Source organism: Sparus aurata, chromosome 16 (genome assembly GCF_900880675.1).
Source record: "Sparus aurata chromosome 16, fSpaAur1.1, whole genome shotgun sequence".
NCBI lineage: Eukaryota > Metazoa > Chordata > Actinopteri > Spariformes > Sparidae > Sparus > Sparus aurata.
Genome location: NC_044202.1, coordinates 18,530,846 through 18,551,000, shown reverse-complemented (window position 1 = coordinate 18,551,000; position 20,155 = coordinate 18,530,846). Strand labels below are relative to the sequence as shown.

The 20,155-nt window shown below is 44.1% G+C and overlaps 1 protein-coding gene across 1 annotated transcript in view; it reads left to right on the top strand.

Moving 5' to 3' along the window:
* Positions 1 to 16,841: 16,841 nt before the first annotated feature.
* The window catches only part of tiam2a (TIAM Rac1 associated GEF 2a), a 74,768-nt gene continuing 71,454 nt past the window's right edge, over positions 16,842 to 20,155 (top strand). Inside the window, exon 1 of the mRNA XM_030443375.1 lies at positions 16,842 to 17,035. The gene's annotated coding sequence lies outside the window, so the exon portion shown is untranslated. The remainder of the gene's footprint in view (positions 17,036 to 20,155) is intronic.

Sequence of the window (20,155 nt, the reverse complement as noted above, 5' to 3'; positions counted from 1 at the left end):
TGCAGAAGTTCGGCTGGTCATAGTTGGTGTAAATAACGTCCTTTAGTTTGGGATTCGGGAGACTTGGATCTCCATCTCAGCATCTACGTCGGTTGTCAAGAGTATGTGTGTTTTATTATATAGCCAATTATAATGTTTACTTCATCACAAAGGCTAAACATTGAAACTGAATTTTGTACCACAGCTTTTGCTTTAATAGTTTGGTCTTCTGCTAGCCTGGATGTAGTCCTCTTATCATTTGCGTCAATCTGAGGCACACCAGCGATGGTATCGGGTTCATCAGATCCAGACTCGTTTCTAGATAATGCTGCAGAGTGGCGCTCCACTTTCGTTTTGTTTTTGAAGGTGGCAACTTGGCTCATTTTGTCCTCAACTTTCATGAGCATATTTCACTGCTTCCTCTCTTGGGGCGGAAAGAAAAAAATTGGATGGCAAGTGCTTTTCTTTTTTACTCCATGCCAGGAGCAGGAGGAGAAAGAGCCTGTGTTTGCCAAGTCAGTGTGTATTTGCATACTGAGGAGGTGTTTGCGTGTGTTATCAGTGGTTTACATGCCTGTCACTGGATATCTTTTCCTACACACAACTAACTGTGTGTATGTGTGTGTGTATTGGCAGCGTGTCAGCAGCGCCACAATGCAACTAGAATTAAACCCATTAGAGCAAACATGGTTTACACAGGCAGAGACATTCACAATTTCAGAATTGATGTCTACAACTCTTGTCTCTGTTAACATGGTAACATTGTCCCTAATCTTCCCCCGTTAGTGGCCCCATTTTCAAATCACAAACATCGGCAAACATGCATCATCTGTTTACACGCGACTATCTGCGCAGAAACGTCTTGTTTTCCCAAAAGCGGGCTGCCTCAGTCTCATTAGATAAACTCTGCCGGTGCTCCTGCTCCTCGTCTCGAAACCTGTCTTTCGCTCGCTGCGGGTTGAGCGCGGGGTCACGGGAGGTCTAAGGTCACGCGGGGAGAGAGCCATGGAGAGGGTAGTCAAGGTGACGACGACGAGCAGGCAAACACCTGTCCTGATTTTTCCGCGAGGAACCCAGTCGTGATTTGCAGCAGGGGCAGGGCGGGTGTTGTGTGTTTGTGTGTAATCTGGGTGACAGGGGAGCTTATTAAATCTGCCAACACAAAACGAGGAGTGTGTGTGTGTGTGTGTGTGTGTGTGTGTGTGTGTGTGTGTGTGTGTGTGTGTGTTTGGGGGTGGGGGGCGATGCTGAGCAAGCAATGTGGGCGATTGACAGCGCAGCACTTTGTGCCTGCAAATGGGGGTGGGGGGGGGCTGGACATGAAATGTATCAGTAAAGACAGGCAGGTACAGGCTGCAGCCCCCCGCTGTCTGACTTCAAATCAGCCCTTTGCTCATTACAGTGGCCACGTGCACACACTGCAGTCATACACACTCAATTTTCCCTGATTATGAAGTCCCTCATTCTCTGCAGTCACAGAGGGTGTGTGATAAAGCCTCACACACACACACACACACACACACACTCACTCACACATTCACACAGCCTTATTACGTAGCAGACATTTTATATCCCCTTTGTTTCTCATGCGGTCTGTGTCGCCTCCATTCACATGTCTGTCATCGTTTGGAAAGAAGACCTTATAAAAAAAAAAAAAAAAAAGCGTGTTATTAAAGGCTGAGTCAGCGCCTTCCTGCAGATGTGACACCTGGTTTCATCAACCCGGCAAAACAAGCCTCATTGTTTCCATTAGGTGCCACAGTGAGTGTGCGTCTACCTGCCCACACTTGAGACTCCATTTGCACCCCTCCCACCCTCCAAAAAAAAAGCAGTTTCCTTTGCTCCCCCCTCTTTGCAGCTAGCTGGTAATTAGCCCCGAAGCCCTCCTCGCTGTCTGCCTGTTTGTTTACGGTGGTGAGAGGCAGATTCCCCTCCTGAGAGTTGAAGGCGTCGCTGCGCTCAAGAGACGGAGCAGACGATGTCAAATTAAAAAAGATAGGAAATTCCTGACTCACCAGAATCATGCAGGAACGGAGGAGGAGGAGGGTAATAGGAGGAAGTTGACAGATTTGTAGGGATCAAGGTACTCTGATCAAACCCGGTGGTGTCTTTTACTGATGCTTGTTTTTTTCCTAACCGTGTTTACCACTCCATATCAGCCGTTTGAAATAGACTTGACTGACTTGGACTCCCAGAATTGAGAGAGAGAGAAAAAAAAAAGACTTTTTAAAAAATTCAACAGCATCGTCTATTTCCAGACACAATGTTCCATTTTACTGTGGGTTATCCACAGAACACACTGTCAACTGCTTCCACAGACTATTTAAGTGTAAATGAGCTCTAATGAAAGCAAAAATGTTGATTTTATTTTATGCAAATTGGCCCAAAGAATTAGACAGGATAATAAGAAAGCCTCTGGAACAGAAGGGAGGCGGTATAATGTAAGACAGATGTCAAAGTGGAGAAATTGTTTTAGACTTTTTTTTTAATTATTTTTTTGCCGTTCTACATTTTAAAGTTAATGACACTGTGTTGTGTTTAAGGTTAGGGAGACTGGCATCATGCCGCAGTGCTCTAATTGCAGGAGTCGGAACAAAAACTTGCGGAAGACTCTTTTCTAAAGACACGCTGGTTTTGACCTTGATAACTTATAATGTAGTGTTAATGTATTTGTATGTTAATATAACGTATATGTTAATTTTTCCGTGAAAAAGTACACATTCTCTGATTCCAGGTTCTTAAATGTGAATATATTTTGGTGTCTTTCCTCCTGTTTGACAGTAAACTGAATGTCTCGGGGTTGAGGATGAAACACTGATCAACATTTTTCACCATTTTCTGACATTTTATAGACCAAACATCTTATCGATTAGTGGAGAAAAATAATCGACAGCTTAACTGACAGTGAAAATAATCATTTGCAGCCCTAGTATTAATCTGGAAGAACCCCTAATTTTAGAATTGTTTAGCACACAACAAACAGTTTGTGTATTTTCTTAAAACTGTTTTCTTTCTGTCGGCTCCGACTCCAACAGACTGTCCATTACAGTACAGAAGAGAGGCCCTCGTCAAAATGCTGTTTCCGACATCCGTCCTATCAGTGGCTAATATTAACATTTTTGGATACAAGAGAAAGGCTGGAAATGAATATATAATCCCCCTAATTCTTACCGTAGCTTTGAAGAAAATAATTGCAGAGCAAAATATCACAATCTTATCTTTATATTTTATTGAGTCCCAGAAATCAAGTTTTTTGTTTCTTGCAAAAATTTAAGACAATTTTTAAATGAGTCAAGTTAATCTCTGCAGTTTGAGTACAAATAAACTCGTCTCCTGAAGTTAAATCAAACAAGTATAGTTTTTTTTTTATTCAAGTGTAGAGTTGTACTTTATTCTGTCTTGTCTCAAGATGCTTATTCTTGGAAAAGTCCTGAAATAAAGCAAAACGTAGCCATGAATGAGCGGAGTCATCCCCCAGTCAGACCCACTCACACAATGTATTCCTGTTTCCTCAAGGAAAATGAGGCCCTACAGCGAAATCTGACTGTTAATCATGCTTTTTTTTGGTTATAAATACATTCTTTTTCAGTTGGACACCATCTTTAGACACACAGGAAGTCCTTAAAAGTGACATTAAATTGAAGTTTTTCTGTAAAACATATTAAAGAGGAAACCCCTCGTCTTCCCTCACAGAAGAGTAGAGCCAGTGTCCTGCTCACAAGTAGTTAACCCCGCGTCAAGCGTCTTAGACCTCCCTCCTGCCGCTCATACAATCTGTCGAGTGTGTGTGTGTGTGTAACAGTGTGTGTGTGTGTGACTTTGTCAATATCACCCATGAGGGTTCCCCTGCTACCCCGCTGAAGCGGATTAAACATTCATGATCATGTTTATTAATGACCAGCAGGCATTAGGGATCTCCGGGCTGTCACACACATATACACACATAAGCAAACGCACTTCACACACATTTGCACTTTCTCTTACAATCTTCCTTCCTATTCTCACACAACCCCTGTGTTATTATCCCACCCACGCGTATCGGATACGCCGGCACGCTTTCTCTCTTGATCTCATACACCTACACACTCTCACACAGAGAGATAACACATTTCTTTAATTCGGTAATAAGGCCTGAAGTTTTGTGTGTGTGTGCGTGTATGTAATATGGATCCGCTGGCTAGTTGAATAGAAACAGAACAGATTTCCTGTCTCCGCGTCTCTCTGGACTGCCGTTCTGAGCTCTCCCGGGGGTGGAGGGATGGACTGAGGACCTCGCTGAGAACATCTGTGACGGCTGGCCCCAGCAGAGACCGCAGTGTGACAGGGCCTATCCACAGCAGATGTCCACCAGTGTGAGTGTGAGAGAGACAGTGTGTGTGTGTGTGTGTGTGTCGTGTAATCAGGGTTGAGAAAGTCCATGACCCAGAGAAATTGTAGAGGAAATGCTCTCACAGTCTCTTCCTTCCTGTCGCTTCTTTTCCTTTCCTGTCGTGGTGGTAAATGAACAGGTGGGTAAGAGGTGACCGACAGCAGCTGATCATCCTATAATTATTATAAAATCAAATATTTCCAACCTCGTCTCCTTCGTCTCCTTTCCCCTCCACCCCCACGGCCCCTTCAAGTCAGGGACCATTTGTCGTCTTTTCCGAATGATATAAAAACTATACATGCTTTGCCCCGCAGCCCCTGCAAATGAAATGACAAATGAGTGATGAGCAGAGGAGCGCTGATGCTGCACTCCTCACGTCGCCCCCTCTGACTCTCTACATCTCTCTTTCCCCCCTTCTTCCTATCCTTACATGCTTTCTCCCTCATTATTCTTCCGCACTGCTTCCTCCCCTTATCCTTTCTTATTCCTCTGGCCTCCCACCTCTCTGCTCCGCTCTCCATCCTCCCCTCCTGTTTTTTCGTACTCCTTTCCCAGTGAAGCGTGTCGTAGTCTGCTCAGATTCCCTGGTAACTGAGCCCTCTCAGTGGGAGCTGCAGCCTGGTTCATGAAACTAAACTAAAAATGCAGTTTAAAAAAAGAAGTCGAAGGCTATTTTTAGGTCTTATTTCCGTCTTGAGCAGAGAGGTTATAGAGGGCAGTGAATTACCCTTCAAACTGGAGGGGAATTAACCTGAATTCAACCTTTAAGGAGGGAAATCGCAATCATCTTCACAAAATGACAGCATGTTCTTGGTCGGACTACTCCGAACACACTTTTTATGTTGTGTTTAAAAATCAAAAAGTTCAAAACAGAGAGGTTTTAGTAATTTTTGAGCAATTTTGTGGTGATGATGTCAACCTCGCATTGCTTTAAAGGGGCAATATGTAAGAGTTGGCCACCAGTTCATACTCCAAACAAGCAGAGGGCAGCATATCACTGTAGCTGCCGTTAGCTAATTAGCTTGATGAGCCATGCATTCGGTGGGCCAGACTGGGAGCTTGGAGCACCGGGGAGCTGTTGGTGATTACATTGCAAACGCGGGACTGTTGGGCTGGAACTGGCTGTTGCTAGCTGGTTAGCATGCTAACTTCAGAATATATCTCTAACATAACACATAGACGTTGTAACCAAACCAAATCCAAACTATTATTTCTTCACATTCGGTTGATAATTTTCTTTTGTGTTTTTAACTAGAGTTCATACATATTGTCCCTTTGACCTCCTTTCTTGAAGACTGTGTACTTCTACATGCGAGGTTGTATCTGAGATAGTCTTGCTTTTTTTTTTATTTGGAGAAAAAACAGAAACAGCACTTCACTGTGAAAATGTCAGTCCTCTCACTTTGGATAATGATGCATTCGCAGCACAGTGTGTGCTAAAGAGAAAGAGAATGCCAGGGCTAATGACATGTCAGAGAGACATGGATGAGTTTAGAATGTGCACTGATGTCAGACAATAGACACAACGAGAGCTCTGCCTGTACAGCATAATGCAGTACAGCATCCCTGCTGCCTTTGTGGAGCTATTTAGGGTTTGAAGAAGAGAAGCAGCGCAACATTGATATTGGAGTTAGATGTCAAACCAAACTTGGTGCCATTGAACACTGGAAACAAATGCCACTACAAAAAAATAAGCATAACAAGATTGTATACAAAGTGTTTTTTGTTTGCAAAAGTGAACATTTGCTGCTTTGATTTCTAGAAATAAGACGTGCCAAAAAAAAACTCCCTATGTCTCACTGAAATGTGAGGTGATTTTGTTTTATAGTTTTATAGAGTGTTATTATGCACATATTTGATATTCAACTATTAAATCAGTATAAAGGCTTGATATAGATGCTGAGTATTTGAAAATTAGGGCTGTAGTGATATCAGATCTTCACTAAATGGTTATGGTGGACAAACAAATTCACAAAAACAAGAAAATTGCTATATATTCGTCTTTAACTTTGGTTGCTGTGTGGTTTTTTTTGTATTTTGGAAAATAGATTACCCTTAAATATGAGTGTAGGGATGTGCAGAGTCTGTAGTTGTAACTTCAAAAAACAAAGTACAAAAACAAACATTCAATGACTAATGGAAAGGCAAACCAAACACTCAACATCTATCATCTGCACTGGATTATTCACACAATATTATAATATGAGAGTTATCAACACAATATCAATATTTCATTTTTTAAATATCCCGGTCAATTTGAATATCATGACACCGCAACACCTCTATCCATAAAATGAAAGCTAAATTCAGAGCAGGAACGGTGAATAATGATGTCGGTGGGGGAGAGCAGAGGAGTGTCAGAGGGGTAAGTGCAGAGGATTTGACAGGGTGAAGGAGGGCAATTGAAGCTAATGAGTAAGCACACAGTCTGCTCCAACCTGTTTGGCCTCCACCCTTTCTCTTTCTCTACCCCGTCTTATTCCTCCCCCAATGCTTGGAGTGTCACGAGGGACACCGGGGAGAAAATGAGAAACATGAATCTGGCACTCTCGAGCGTGTGAGCAAGGTGGACCCGGTCAGACCAGACCATTCTTGGCCGGGGTGGGGGGGGGGATAAAGTGGAGAGGGCGGAGAGGGTAGTCGGGGAGTAGACAGAGGATGTGGGAGTGGGAAGAGTAATAGAGTTGTCTGGTGAACAGACATTCATTTAAAAATAATTTAATGGATAATTCCTCTTAATTTCAACTTGGACCTTATTTTCATAGTTTTGGTGCCATGCCAACACTGAGCAGGTATGAGTGAGTGCAAATATACATAACAACCCAGGAGGTGGACAAAATAAGACAAACACTTCATATGAAACAACTTTCATCATCACATATATATCATCACATCATCGTAATTACTAGGCTGGATACACAGCAAAGTAACCAATGTACCAATTAGTGGTGCACATCAGCTGTTTAAGAGGTCTGACAATCGCTTTTTAATGGATGCTTTGTGGCTAATATTATATGGGATGTGGATTCATACGTTTTTAAAATTGAATAGGAGCCTTATATAGCTGATGCAGCCACCATTTATATTTGGAGCCGGTTCAGTTGAGTAGCTGTGTTTTAATCTGCTGTTCGGTTCAACCGATGAAAACACAATTTGCATCTACGCGAGACTCATCTGCCGCTAGAAAGCCTAATTTCGTTCACTGTTAAGATGTATCCACCTACACGCATTCATTTGACACAGTGTGATCTATGCTGCGTTAATGTGGAGTCCCAGATACATATGATTTGACTGGTAAATTAACTCTGCCAAACGTCAAACTGCTAAATAAAGATCCACTGACACAAGTCAAACTTTGTCAGCGGGAACAAATACTTTGAATAAAAAATGTAAATCTGTAGTAGAGCGCTAGAAAGCTATTAGTTCAAAATAATGCAGGCCCAGAGCCACAGTGAGAAAAAGGATGAGTCGGATTAACCTGCTGTGAGGTCTGAGGGCTCAATAATGAGCTGGTGGGCTCCTTAAAACCCCTGTTCCTTCCCCTCTTTGCATTTAATATATAAATTTGTATATGCTATAACACTTGCCCCAGGTTAACTGTGTGTGTAAACTTACTTGAATTACATTAATTAAGAAAAATGCTAAATATAGGGAGCTTGAAAGAAGAACTTTTAGTTTATTTAGCACAAACTAGTCGTCTGAAGCTTTCAGGGTTGAGGTTCTGGGTGCTGCAGCAGTTGCCCACGTTGCTTCCCATGACCCTCCCAAATAACCAGACCTTAACAACATTAAATGTGGAGCCTTTCCTTCGAATCGAAAGCTCCAATATCCTGTTACCCCGCAGTTCAGGATTTGTACACTACAAGGCACCACAAGTCGACACAAAGCTCCTTTAAACCGGAACTCTATTAGTGTTTCAGTTATTTTGTCCACCACCTGTACATGCAAAAAAAACCCAAAACACTGCAAGTTGCCCGCTGAGTAATAGATGCTCTGCCCTTTTCTGTGGAGCGGTTACCCTCATGCGCACAGTTCGATGTCGAATCCAGCCCACATGCGCGCAGGCACACACACACACACACACACACACATACACACACACAGAGCGCAGGAGAGCACACAGGAGAACTAATCCGATTTCACAGCCCAAATGAAAAGAGTCTCACATGCACACATCCATTAGCTATTATTAGCTAAATAGGCTAATAGGTAAACACACACACACAAAGGGGCTGCTGTCGAAAGACACAAACACCAGGGGAGACCAGCTGCTACAAAATGGAAACGTGTTGAGTGCTTTTTTCTTTTGTTCGCAGCTCTCCCACATGTCCAGGAAGCAAGGCTTGTAAAATGGGTTTAAATATTAATCTCACTTTAACTCAATAGCTTAGAATTGATGCTCGATGGATATGGGACATTTTGAGTCTGGTCAAATTGACCAGTTGTCTCAAAGGTCTGCTTGAAAAACGGAACATAACAACATTTGTATGTATGTATGTATGAAACTTTTCACGATGGACTAACTGAGGCGTTTGGACAGTGTTGTGCTGTCAGTTCAATTAAGATCAGGACAAGGCTGTTCATGTCAGCACTGACTCTGAGCCTGTTTACACCTGGTGTAACATGCACATGCGTTTTGAGCGGCCACTTGAGATCGTATTTCACTTCCCCGCTCTATATGCAAATAAACAAGCTCATCTGTTTTTGTTTTGCAAAACCATGCAGTGGTGTATTTAGAACTGGCGGCCCAACGGCTTTAGTTATATCAGACCGCCCCCAAAACATGTGTTTTCTAAGGGACATTCACATCTTTACTTAAAGTTCCTTTCATTTGCCTCAGAAGTCAGAGCTGGGAATCATGTCGAGTTGACTGTGTTCCAGTACGAGTGAGAATACCAGTTCACGCCGGGGTAGCCGTTGTAAGTCCTTGTTAGCTATACCAGTTGATAACAATGGTCCCCTTGTGATTGGATATCCATAGACGCATGTCAATGCTCGTTGTAGACAGCTTCTTTGGTAGCATCCAGTACGAGATTCCACACATTGAACCTGCTGCCCCACAGACTGATGTAGTTAGCTAATGGTGTCCTCCTTGGCCCTGCAAGTAATGTTTGGTTACAGGTAGTAAGCTAGTTAGCCAGACATGCTAACAACTGTGGCACACGTTTGCCATTTTTATCCATTCCTTATTCTTTTGCTCTTGTTTTTTTAAGACTAAAGAAGACACCTGCCCGACTGCACACCACTTCACGTCAGAAAAAGTCAAAAACTTGACAGATCTGCGCTAATAACTTAAGTTCATTCCAAAGGAGACCTTGAGATCCGCTTAAGAGCCTCAAACACAGACACACACTTGGAAATATAAGCTTACCAGTACACAAACTAATCCATTGTTACCAGGCTAGCTTCTACAGCCCCTGTAAACAAACCAGTCCAGACAGTTTGAGGGGGAAGTATCAGCTTTCCACTAACAGCTCCAGGTCATTCAATTTCCTACTTCGTTTAAAAACCTGAGCTTCCAGACGGACAACCGCCTCGCTTGGGTTTGGGTGGTGGTGCTCTGCGTCGCACTGGTAGGCGATGATTTTGTGGGAAACTGCATGGTGAGTGTTTCTAATTAAGAAAGTGAAATGAGCAGATTTTAACAAGGTGATTTTAACAGCACGGCGCTCTGCTCCCTTCACATGGGTGTGAAAGTGCTTCTCAGCGGGGAGCGAGGAGGTAATGGGTGTGGGAACGTTACTTTAGTGGGCTGGCGGAGGGACAGTCGCGGTTTCTAATGAAGCAATAGGCCTATTTGTTTCTAACGCATTGGGGTTACCCTGGGGGTCCTTATGGGCCAGAAATATCACTGCCGCAGCTACATGAAGTGGTGAAAAAAGAAATTACGTGGTTGCAATTAAAAGAATGTAATTAACATGTCTGTTATTCCCAGCCTTTAGCTTTCTTCTCCAAGTTGAACTGTGTGGCTTGTTTTCAGTTTGTGTGTTGGCCCCTTATTGAATTAGAATAAGGAGAGTTTAGCCTCTGCACGGCCCAATACAAATCACATGGCACTTCAGAGTGAATGATTGCATTTGCCTCATTGGAATCAGCCCTCGCCATTTGTTACTGAATAGAGCTTTTGAGTTTCAACGTACGTTTGTTGCCTTGTAATACGTTATTCTCGTTTGACTCAATTCAAGCGTATGATAACTCAATTAGGTGTCCTTGTGTTTGCTCCGGATTCCCCTCCGCTGGCCTCTGGCTGTGAGGCTGCGGTTGAAGTCATTTGACCAGGAGTGAAGAGATTTGAAGCGGCTTAAACTGTCTGTCCAGCCCAGAGCTACAGGCCTCTTCCTTATTCTCTGTCTGTGAGTCTATAAAAGACGGCGCTTGTCCGGTCCTGATCTTTCTTTCATGGAGTAATCTCCCCACAGTCACTCAATCATTTATATCCTTTTTTCCTCTCTCATGTGGGATATATTTGGCAACTTACATTCTCTCAACTTTGTCATTGTCAAATCTGCCCTACATTCACGTAAAAAAAAAAAGATGTAAAAATGGGCGCACTGGTGTTTTCTTGGGAGCATTTTTAGACTGTGGTCTGATGTCATGCTGACCACACATCCAGCTGTCCAACATCGGCCCATCAGTCATATTTTCTCTCCCCGTGTTTGACGTGGTACGGTGCAACTGTGTGCCATTCTTGACAAGGCATGGTGGGAAGACAAACCTGTTTTTTCTTGTCAGTCGCTGCAGATTCACCAGAGAGAAGATCTAGGCAGATGGATGTTTCGGAGCTAATGTCGGTGGGCAATGGTGCCTGAGAGGAATTGGTAAAAGCTGGAAATTCCGTGCAGATAAAACATAGGGGGCTTAAAGAGATAAAGAAAAGACTGTTGTTCACTGAGATGTATGTGTGTAGCACTGGAGCCTAAAGGGATCTATAGAACAGATTTCACTATTTCGCACAACAGATGCTCACATGTACCAACGAAGCTTCTCTGAGTGAGCAAGCATTAGGTTAGACCGTCGACTGCACGTACTGTATGTTCAGTGAACATGTTGGGTTGATGGAGTGCACATACTGTTCTGCATGAAACATGAAAAATGACAGATGGGCAAGGTTTATATATATACACACATAGACCCCGAAGGAGCTAAATCATCATCATCATCCTTTATTTAAAGCAACATTATGTAGGAATTTTGTGCAATTTTCATCGTTTTTGAGTGTAGCACAACTGTCGGGAATACAAATCTTGCGTTTTGTAATTTGTAAGACATAACGTAGCATTTTGTGCCAGCTACAAACAAAACTCAGCATGTCGTTACTGTGTTACGTCTTTATAACTTTGCGTCTTGGAGTAAACATTCATGCTCATGCACATTTTTGCCACGTGGCGGTCAAAGTATGCACAAGTGTTGCACACAGCTCAGAACAGTAACAGCACGCCAAGCTGATGTAACCTAAACTAGAGACAATAACACCTGGCTATAACATGCCACTAGTTAAACCCCTGTAAAAATGGGCTGACTTTTCTCATGATCAGCGTCTTTGCTCTTCACCGCTGTCACGATAACCATAGACGTGCTGTGTGTTTTACGCACTGTGATGCTTCCTGCTCACAGAAGTTACATAGAACTGGAACAAGCAATAGATGGTTGGAGTGGCAGAGACTGATACACCAGTAACGCAAGTCACTGATACATTACATATGATCAAATATGTGTTCAATACATGCATAATATATACACAACACGGACCATCCACAACAGAACCAGCTGAAGAAGGATTGTAGAGTCATGGCCAAATCTACCATTGTGATTGTATTCTTGTTGCATTGTTCTCTGTGGGTTGTAACCACTTCAGCCAAAGGCAGTTTTTCCATTGTCAAGATTTAACTTCTATTGGTAACAACAACAAAAACAAAGATTATGAAAGAGAAATCAAAATATTGTGTTGCGCAAAATCATCTCTGCTTTGTCATCTTGTCAAATTCTGCGTGATCCCCCCCAGAGGTCTAGGAACTGCTTACGGTCTATTTTTGTTTGATCCAATTCTCCTTAATTGCTGCACAATTTGGTAACAATTTTGTTTTTGTTTTAGATTTTTTTTGCGTTCATCTTTCAGCAATCCTGCACAATGTGGGATCATTTACACCGAACCTGTGTGGGATTCATCTCCAGAAGCGATCGTGCTGACTGACTGATGTAGTCTTGTTAATCCCTGGTTTATTTGTTAGTGAGGTGCGGATATCCTCTAACGACCGCGTTGAGCTTACCTTGAAATTAATCAATTGAGAGTAATGATCGTCAGTAGATGGAACAGGCAATCAGTCAGAGAGGGGAAAATGGCCTTCTCCGACATGATTTTCAACACCTCATGCAGACACGGTGGCCTCGGGTGCCAGTGTGGTCTTTTAATTTACCAGCGCCGGGGCTTATTTTCCACAGGTGCAGCCCCACTTTCCCATTTTTCTAGCTTTATCCTTGTTTTACAGTCCCATCCTCCCATTCATCAAATGGCTGTCTCAATCCTTTCTCCACACACAGGGACACAAAACCCTAATTCAAGTCCCCAATCGGTCACACCCATGTGATAGTTTCTTCACCTCGGGCTCAAGCAATCAACAGCTCAGGCACACCGAGTCCCCCACCTGCTTGTCTTCCCCTCTCTCAGTAATGACATATCTGTGTGGCAGACAAGGCAGTCAGACAGACAGATGATGCCGCGCGTGGGGGACAGATCTATCACGTATGTGGTTTCCCACTCTAATACATCCATACAGGTTTATTTATCCTCTGATAGCAGACACAGGCCGCTCTATCAAACATCCATCTGCTCGGTCAGACGGATTTATTTCTGCACATTACAAAAACTATGGATGACGCTGCTACTGAGTAGTTTTCACAGGTCTACAGTGCAGGGAATTCATTCGGAAAGCGGGTCGGTCTTTTTTGCCTTATACTAATGAAATCACTTGTACAGGAAGGTAAATCAGGGGCTTTAAGTGCTCAGTCCGTCCTTTAAAGACCCCGCACAATGCCGGCGCGAGAGGTCGGCTGCTGTGGCGCGCTGTTCACTCGTTGTCGTCATTGATTTCTCATTAGTTAGGCCCTCAGGAGTCTGCGAGCTATCACTTGGATCAGATCTGTCGCGTTCAATTAAAAGCCTTTTTTCCAAAATGGCCTGGCTTTTTCATGCCGTATCACCACTCTATCGCCTTTTTGTCTATTGCGTGGGCTGCTTGCTGTCGACTCTTTGTGGACGTGGATGCTTTTAACGTCGGCTGCTGTATTTAGAAACAAGTAAGGAGTTGTTTCAGGGTGTGGTTGGAGTGTCTGATTATAGCTCTCCCTTGTTTCTCCCTCACGCACACACCTTACGATAACCCTTTCCTTTTGTATTCTGGACGCACGAAAACCATCCTCCCCTCCAGACAGACCGCAGAGCGCCTTCCACACCAGCCTGCCAGCCTTTGCAACAACAGTATGAGACAATTTTCTCCCAGCCACAGTGAGCCATAGGACTACATGACAAATGAGCGTGGTAATAGCATGTGGACACTGGACAGGACGACGCTCACACAGGGGTAATAATGGCTGCATCGCACTGTATGATGAAATAGTGAGCGAACCACTTAGCAGGGAATCTCACCTTCCATCTCCAACTCTCACACACACATAGAACCACTATCAGGACCCTATTAGAGTGGTCCCAGACAAGATTGCTGGACTGCGGGTGCTGAGAAGGCTCTCGGGTGCTAATGAGTGTGTGCACACGTGTGTGAGCCCGAAACTGCCTGACTATGTATAGAATATTTGTTTTGCGTCAGCAGGAAAAAAAAAAAAAGAAAGAAAAGAAAATGCTGGCTGAGCTTGCTGTTTCTCTACCCCCGGTTGTGTTTTAAAGCAAAAAAAAAAAAAAAAGAAAAAAAAATGGCAATACCGATGCCAACGCCATCACTGATCCTCGACCAGTTCGTCTGTGAGTTCATGGGAAAGCCCTGGCGGGGTTGTTGTCCTGTGTCAGGCCGACAGACAGACAGCCAGAGATGATGGGTGGCAGGATGTCTGTCAGAGCCAATTATGTTTAATGAGATGCGGAGTGACCAGAGCCCCTGAAAACTGCCAGATGACACAGGGAGCCTCTATGTGGTCTGAATATATCCAGAATGCTGCAGTGAACAACATTACATACTGGGTGGGGATGCGAAGCACGTCACCGGTAACACTGATGACATTCTCTCGGTGGATTACTGCAGTAATTGTAGTCCAACATTTTTTGTTTTTCTGGACAAATAATCTGATCTACATCCTGGGTTACATCTCCATTTTTCATGTCCTCTCACAGCCACATTTCCCCGTATTCCGTTACACTCCTGAAGACGCATAACATGATTTCAAAACAATATCCTCGGCTTACCGGAGCTGAATACCCTGCGGCTAGCTAAAAGTAAAGGGGCACGAGAGGCTGCTTGTTGTGTAGACAGATATAAATTGATGTACGGTCAAAGCAGCAGCGCAGCACAGAAATAGGCAGAAGGGAAACAGGAACGTCTCCATTCGGACCACACCGCAGCAGCTGTAAACGGGCTGATATGCAGATTAGACCGGTCTGGCCTGGGCCGACACGCCCGGGCCAAAGAGCCACGTTACGAAACACGAGGCCGGATTATGGTTCTCGGGCGTTGCGAGGGAGATTGCGGTAAAGGAAGGGCCGGTTATCGCGACTGTCTTATCAGGGAGGGGGAGCATTTGGATGCGGGCGACTGAGAACGTCAGAGATGGATGAATACTCGAAATGTGAGGTCCAAGAACAACAATGACAGTTCTCGTCTGAGGAAAACAAACCTGTTTGCTATCACCGCTGCTTATCAGCTCATTAGTCCATGCGACAGACAGGGTTGTCGATGTTATGCAAAATATGCTCACCTTGTTCCCCCTTCCGAGCGAACCAGCTGGCTGAGAAGCAAAGGGAAGGAAGCTTTACAGGTCAAGGGCCAAAAACACAAATAGACTCCCACAGGACACAGATCCAAATTCAATAGTAGTTTATCGCAAGGACGCCTAATTAATACTGAATTATAAGTGGTTAAAACTCCACTTAGATATACTGTCTGTGCAAACTTTAAGTGAGTAAAGAAGTGGAGTTGAACTTTTTTCTGTAACAATTAAAATACAAACCTTATTGGGTGCTATTAAATCGATGATGCCATTCAGAACCTTGTCTGAAGCTCCAATTATAGTTTTCCATGTCTGTCTTTGCATGTTCCGCATGTACTGACAAATATAATGTGAACTTGTACTCGTAGCACACATCAGTTTAGTGTTTATAAAACCACTGTCTGTTGGCGAAATCCACGCCTCGATCCAGGTACTTCAGCTTTTAGTATTGCCCATAAATTCTGGAGACGCACAAGAGACAGATTACAAAAAAAAAGGTTAAACTCGAAGCAGCATAGGTTGAGATATCCTGACTTTAAGACCCTGTTACGGCTCGAGCTCCAAAAACACAGCATTTCCCGCAATCCTTCCTCATAAATGTGTACTTCATTTAAAACCTGAAGCCTCAGTTTGTAAAGCAGACTTTCTCCTAAAATATGAAAAGCACAGTTTCTGCCGCCAAAACAAACAAAAGACATAGTTTGATAATGTCGCGAAGTAGCGTGGGATCACGGAAGTTGTTGCCTTCATCGTAAAACAACCAGAACTGCCAGTGAAAGACCAACCTAGGCGACTCCGGCCAGGTGAGGTCATGCGTTAAAGTTTTATTCACGTTACTGACAGTCACATGCAATGGCGAATATTTCACTTCACCGTTGGGGCGGGGGGCAATAAACAGAAAAACATCTCAAGAGTAATTCTTGAAGGGGTGAGCCCTGAACCTGGGGAATTTTCTAATTGTCGCAACGAAACCAGGTGTTTTTACCGAGACCTTGACACATCTACAGCTGTGCTTGCGGCGACTGACACAGGGAGCTACTTTAAGTCGAAAACACTTTTTGTGCTTGAACCCAAAACACTGTGACAAGAGAAAAATAGTTGTATAAAGTTAACATTTGCAAAATATACTTACCATGCTCCACAGAGACAGGTGTGTCAGGTGCAGGTTGATTGGCAGCGGACCAAACCACTGTGAGTCATATGAGGGGGAATGACTTAAAAACTCATCATTCTGCATCTTTAATCAGCACAAGTGTTTTAATCGCATTGTAAATACACACGTTAGAATGTAGAAACGTTTCATATAAAATATTTCAAGTGAAACACGCACAAACTTTATCTCATTTCCCCGAGGACCCTCTCATCCCCGCAAGGGACCTCCTACAGGTCCACGAACCAGTGTTTGGGAACCCCCGGTTCACCCGTGTTTTAGCGTACATTTAGGTATACTTTAACTAATCTCCCACTATAATCCTTGCTGTGGTAAAGAACACGGCCATCCCCCCCCTCTGTGTGTCCGTCGGAAGGAGGAGTTTATTAACCCCACAGTGTCTGGGAGGAGCCCGCAGTCTCTTGGCGCTCCGTCCCAGGAACGTACTGTGTGGAGACAGCGGAACCGTGGAAGTACGCTCCCAGAAAATCCGATTTATTGTATGTTTCTGTCAAACACAATACCCTTGCGATCAGCGGCCGCGAAGAGGGGAGGGAAACGCGAACACCGCGCGAAGTATGTGTTACCAGAGGAAACAGTAGCCGGTAAGTTACAAGCGAACTTATACCTCAAGTCACGTTGCATTTAAAGGTCTCCGTTCGTTCCTGTGCGCGCGCTTTGTCCGCCGCGACACCTAAACGCATCACTAATAAGGATATCTGCCTGAAAAGTTTGTCTGTGTGAAACAAAAGTTTGTGGATGTGTGCGCATTCATCGCTCCAGCGACTTTCTCATTGGTTGTTGTGAGTAGTAAATCTGAGTAGTGCAGCAGCTGTGACTGGAATCTTTTCCCTGCGAAGACATGTGATTGTCGTGTTGTCGGTGATTATAATTGCTTTCACTGAGAGAGTACACACCAGGGGCAACTGTGTTAAAAGTGGTGATTCATCCGTGTGTGTTTTCCCAGAGAGACAGAGAGTGACCTCGCCCTTTATCTTTATTATAATCAGATATTAAAAACTGTCTGTTCCCTCATTAGAATGCAGTACCCTTTTTATGAAGCCTTTTGTGCAAAGTAACACCTAATTTGGTGTGATAAATAAAATTAAATTGCACCCTGTCACCATGCTCAGCCTTTAGGAATTAATTAAAACTCCATGCCAAAGGTATTCGGGTGTCGTTCCACGGACACAATGGATCACTTGAGTGTGTGGATGTTGGACATGTAGCCCACAGCAGTGTCACACACGCTGCTTATTGCCTCTCTTTCTTCCTCCTGATTTATGAACTGAGCGATTGGGAGCATAGGCCATTCCACTAAATGCCCGATCATGTTCGGCTGTTGTGTTGAGAGTGTGATTTACCATCAGATTGTATTGTTGTTTGGCCGTGTGCTGGGGTGGAAGGGCTGGGAGGGTGACAAAAGGGTCCCGGGACCCCTGGAGTGAGGGGGCAAACAGAGCAAATGTACCCATGGAGCAGGAGGGGAAGGGCCCCGGCATGCCTTTTGGGATCTCTGTCATGGAAACCCACACGCGAAGGTGTCTGTCTGACTGTCCTGCTACCTTTGCACACTGCTGAGGAGGGCTGTAATAATAAAAACACGGGCTAATGTTTGACTCACAGAGGCTGGCTGGTCTGCTCATTGATCTGTCTGAGGGCTCTTGGTGAAGTTCAACCTCGAGGAAGTGTATATTTTACTGCTAATGAATGTGACTAATGATTATTTAATGATGGATTAGAAAGGAGTAAACCGTTTCTAATCATTTACTTGGATCATTTTCAACCAGGAAATAGACTGAGCCCAACATGAGTGCAAGAGAAAAGAATGCCTTCCGGTTATTTTCCTGGAGAGGGAGCATGCCCTGAGATTGGTTTATACTTCGTCCTCCTGCCTGTTTAGTAGACTATACAGGAATAGTAACTTAGGTAATTGCTGTTGCTCTCATGTGTGAACCCTGCTTTTCTTTTCTTTTTCTTTTTTTTTGTCTTTTTTTGGTAATCAGCAACAGAATCGCAGGGTCAGAAACCGTGGCACCACATACATATTTTCGCTCTTGTGGTTCAAATTTTTGTGGCGGAAAAATCCTCGACCACGAGGAACGTTATGTTTTTACTATTCTGTTTTTCCCCGGGCTGGGACGGGGTCTCGACCCAGAGTGACGCTGATTGAGTGTGACCTGTAATTTCCTTTTAATGAAAAAAAAAAAAACGTGTGATTTTGCCTGTTCAGTCTTTCTCCTTTCTGATACAAGTTGAGAGTTATGCCTCTCAGCTGGCAGGACTGTCAGTTGTCAGTTGTTTACCAGTGACAAAAGGGAAATGTAATGCTCTCTCCTGGGTGGCTCAGAGTTGCTTCACAGGGCTCATCGCCTCTCTGATTTAAGTCGAAGGGCTCATGAGGCGGTGACATCATTACCACAGGAACCTCCCAGCTCCACGAAACAATGTGTTTTGAAGTCAGATAAACAGTGTGTAACTTTGCGGCGTTATGTAAAAAAAAAAAAAGAACAATTGACTGTTGTGGAAAAATGACTCATCTTGTCATTGATGCTCTGTGAGAACAGCAACTTTTCCACAAGTGAGAAACTCTGCTCTCTGGAGCCCGTTTGGACGGCTGTGTGTGTGAGTGCCCGTCGCCGTTAATTCTGAAGTGCTCGCCGAGAAACGCCAATGTTTCATGTCCTCTCCGCTGCACATTTTTCTCCATATAAGGTGGCGTGCATGTGACTTATCAGGCATGGGTAACATCTGTGCTTATTGTCACACGGGGATGAAGGCCTTTTACTGTCTCTAGGTAGAGAGGCACTGCAGGGGGAAAACCACAGGAGCTCCACATGACTGGTGCATCTCCTAGACAGGAGGATTTGAAGTGGATCAAATTGAGATCAGCGAAAACCTACTCTCTGTGAAATGAAATGTCCTTTTCGAGGCCTTTCTGTTTCAGCGCAGGCCAGTCCAGTCAGGCGGGCATAATGGTGGCCTGTATGTTTCTATTTCTTACTTCTGTGGTTGAGATTATATTTGGCTTTCAAAGTGTTTGCTGGTAGCGTACGGCCAGCAGTGTCTGGAGTGGTTGCTATAAAAAGCAGGTGAACTAAAAGCTGGTGTTGACAGCATCTTGGCGGAGACCTCTCATTTGCTCCCAGCACTCACCGAGACGCCAACTGAAAGAGACATGACTGACTTTGACCTAAACCTACGTCTAACCCTTCCGGGTGCACAGAACTACAGGTCGAAGAGCGATCGCCAACAGAAGAGGGACATACCCATCCTGAGTTTTAAAAATAATGTCTACTCTGTGGCTAAAAAAAAACAGCCAAAAAGAGTCGCCTCGTCTTGCATTATTCAGACATTCTGAATTTAAGTTATTTTGCCGTGGCCACTGCGCTGGTGGACACACACACACACACACACAAACACAGACACACACACACTCTCATCCAGTACAAGGGATTTGTTCAGTCAGCTCCACTTTGTGTATCGGCTCCAACACGAGATCCCTTTGCTCGACTGCACAAGCAGGAACCTCCTGTCCAGCGCAGCAGAGCGACGTGGTGAACCGATGGCGCCCATTCATGCTATCCTTCACAGCCAAGACTCCTGGGCCTTTGAGGAGATTAATGCATAAGTCTAAATTGAATTGCACTCATTCTGGGTCACCTGCAAAGAATGACCTGTAAGCTTTGCGAAGAAAATGAAGATTTAACTGTTGGCGGCTGCTT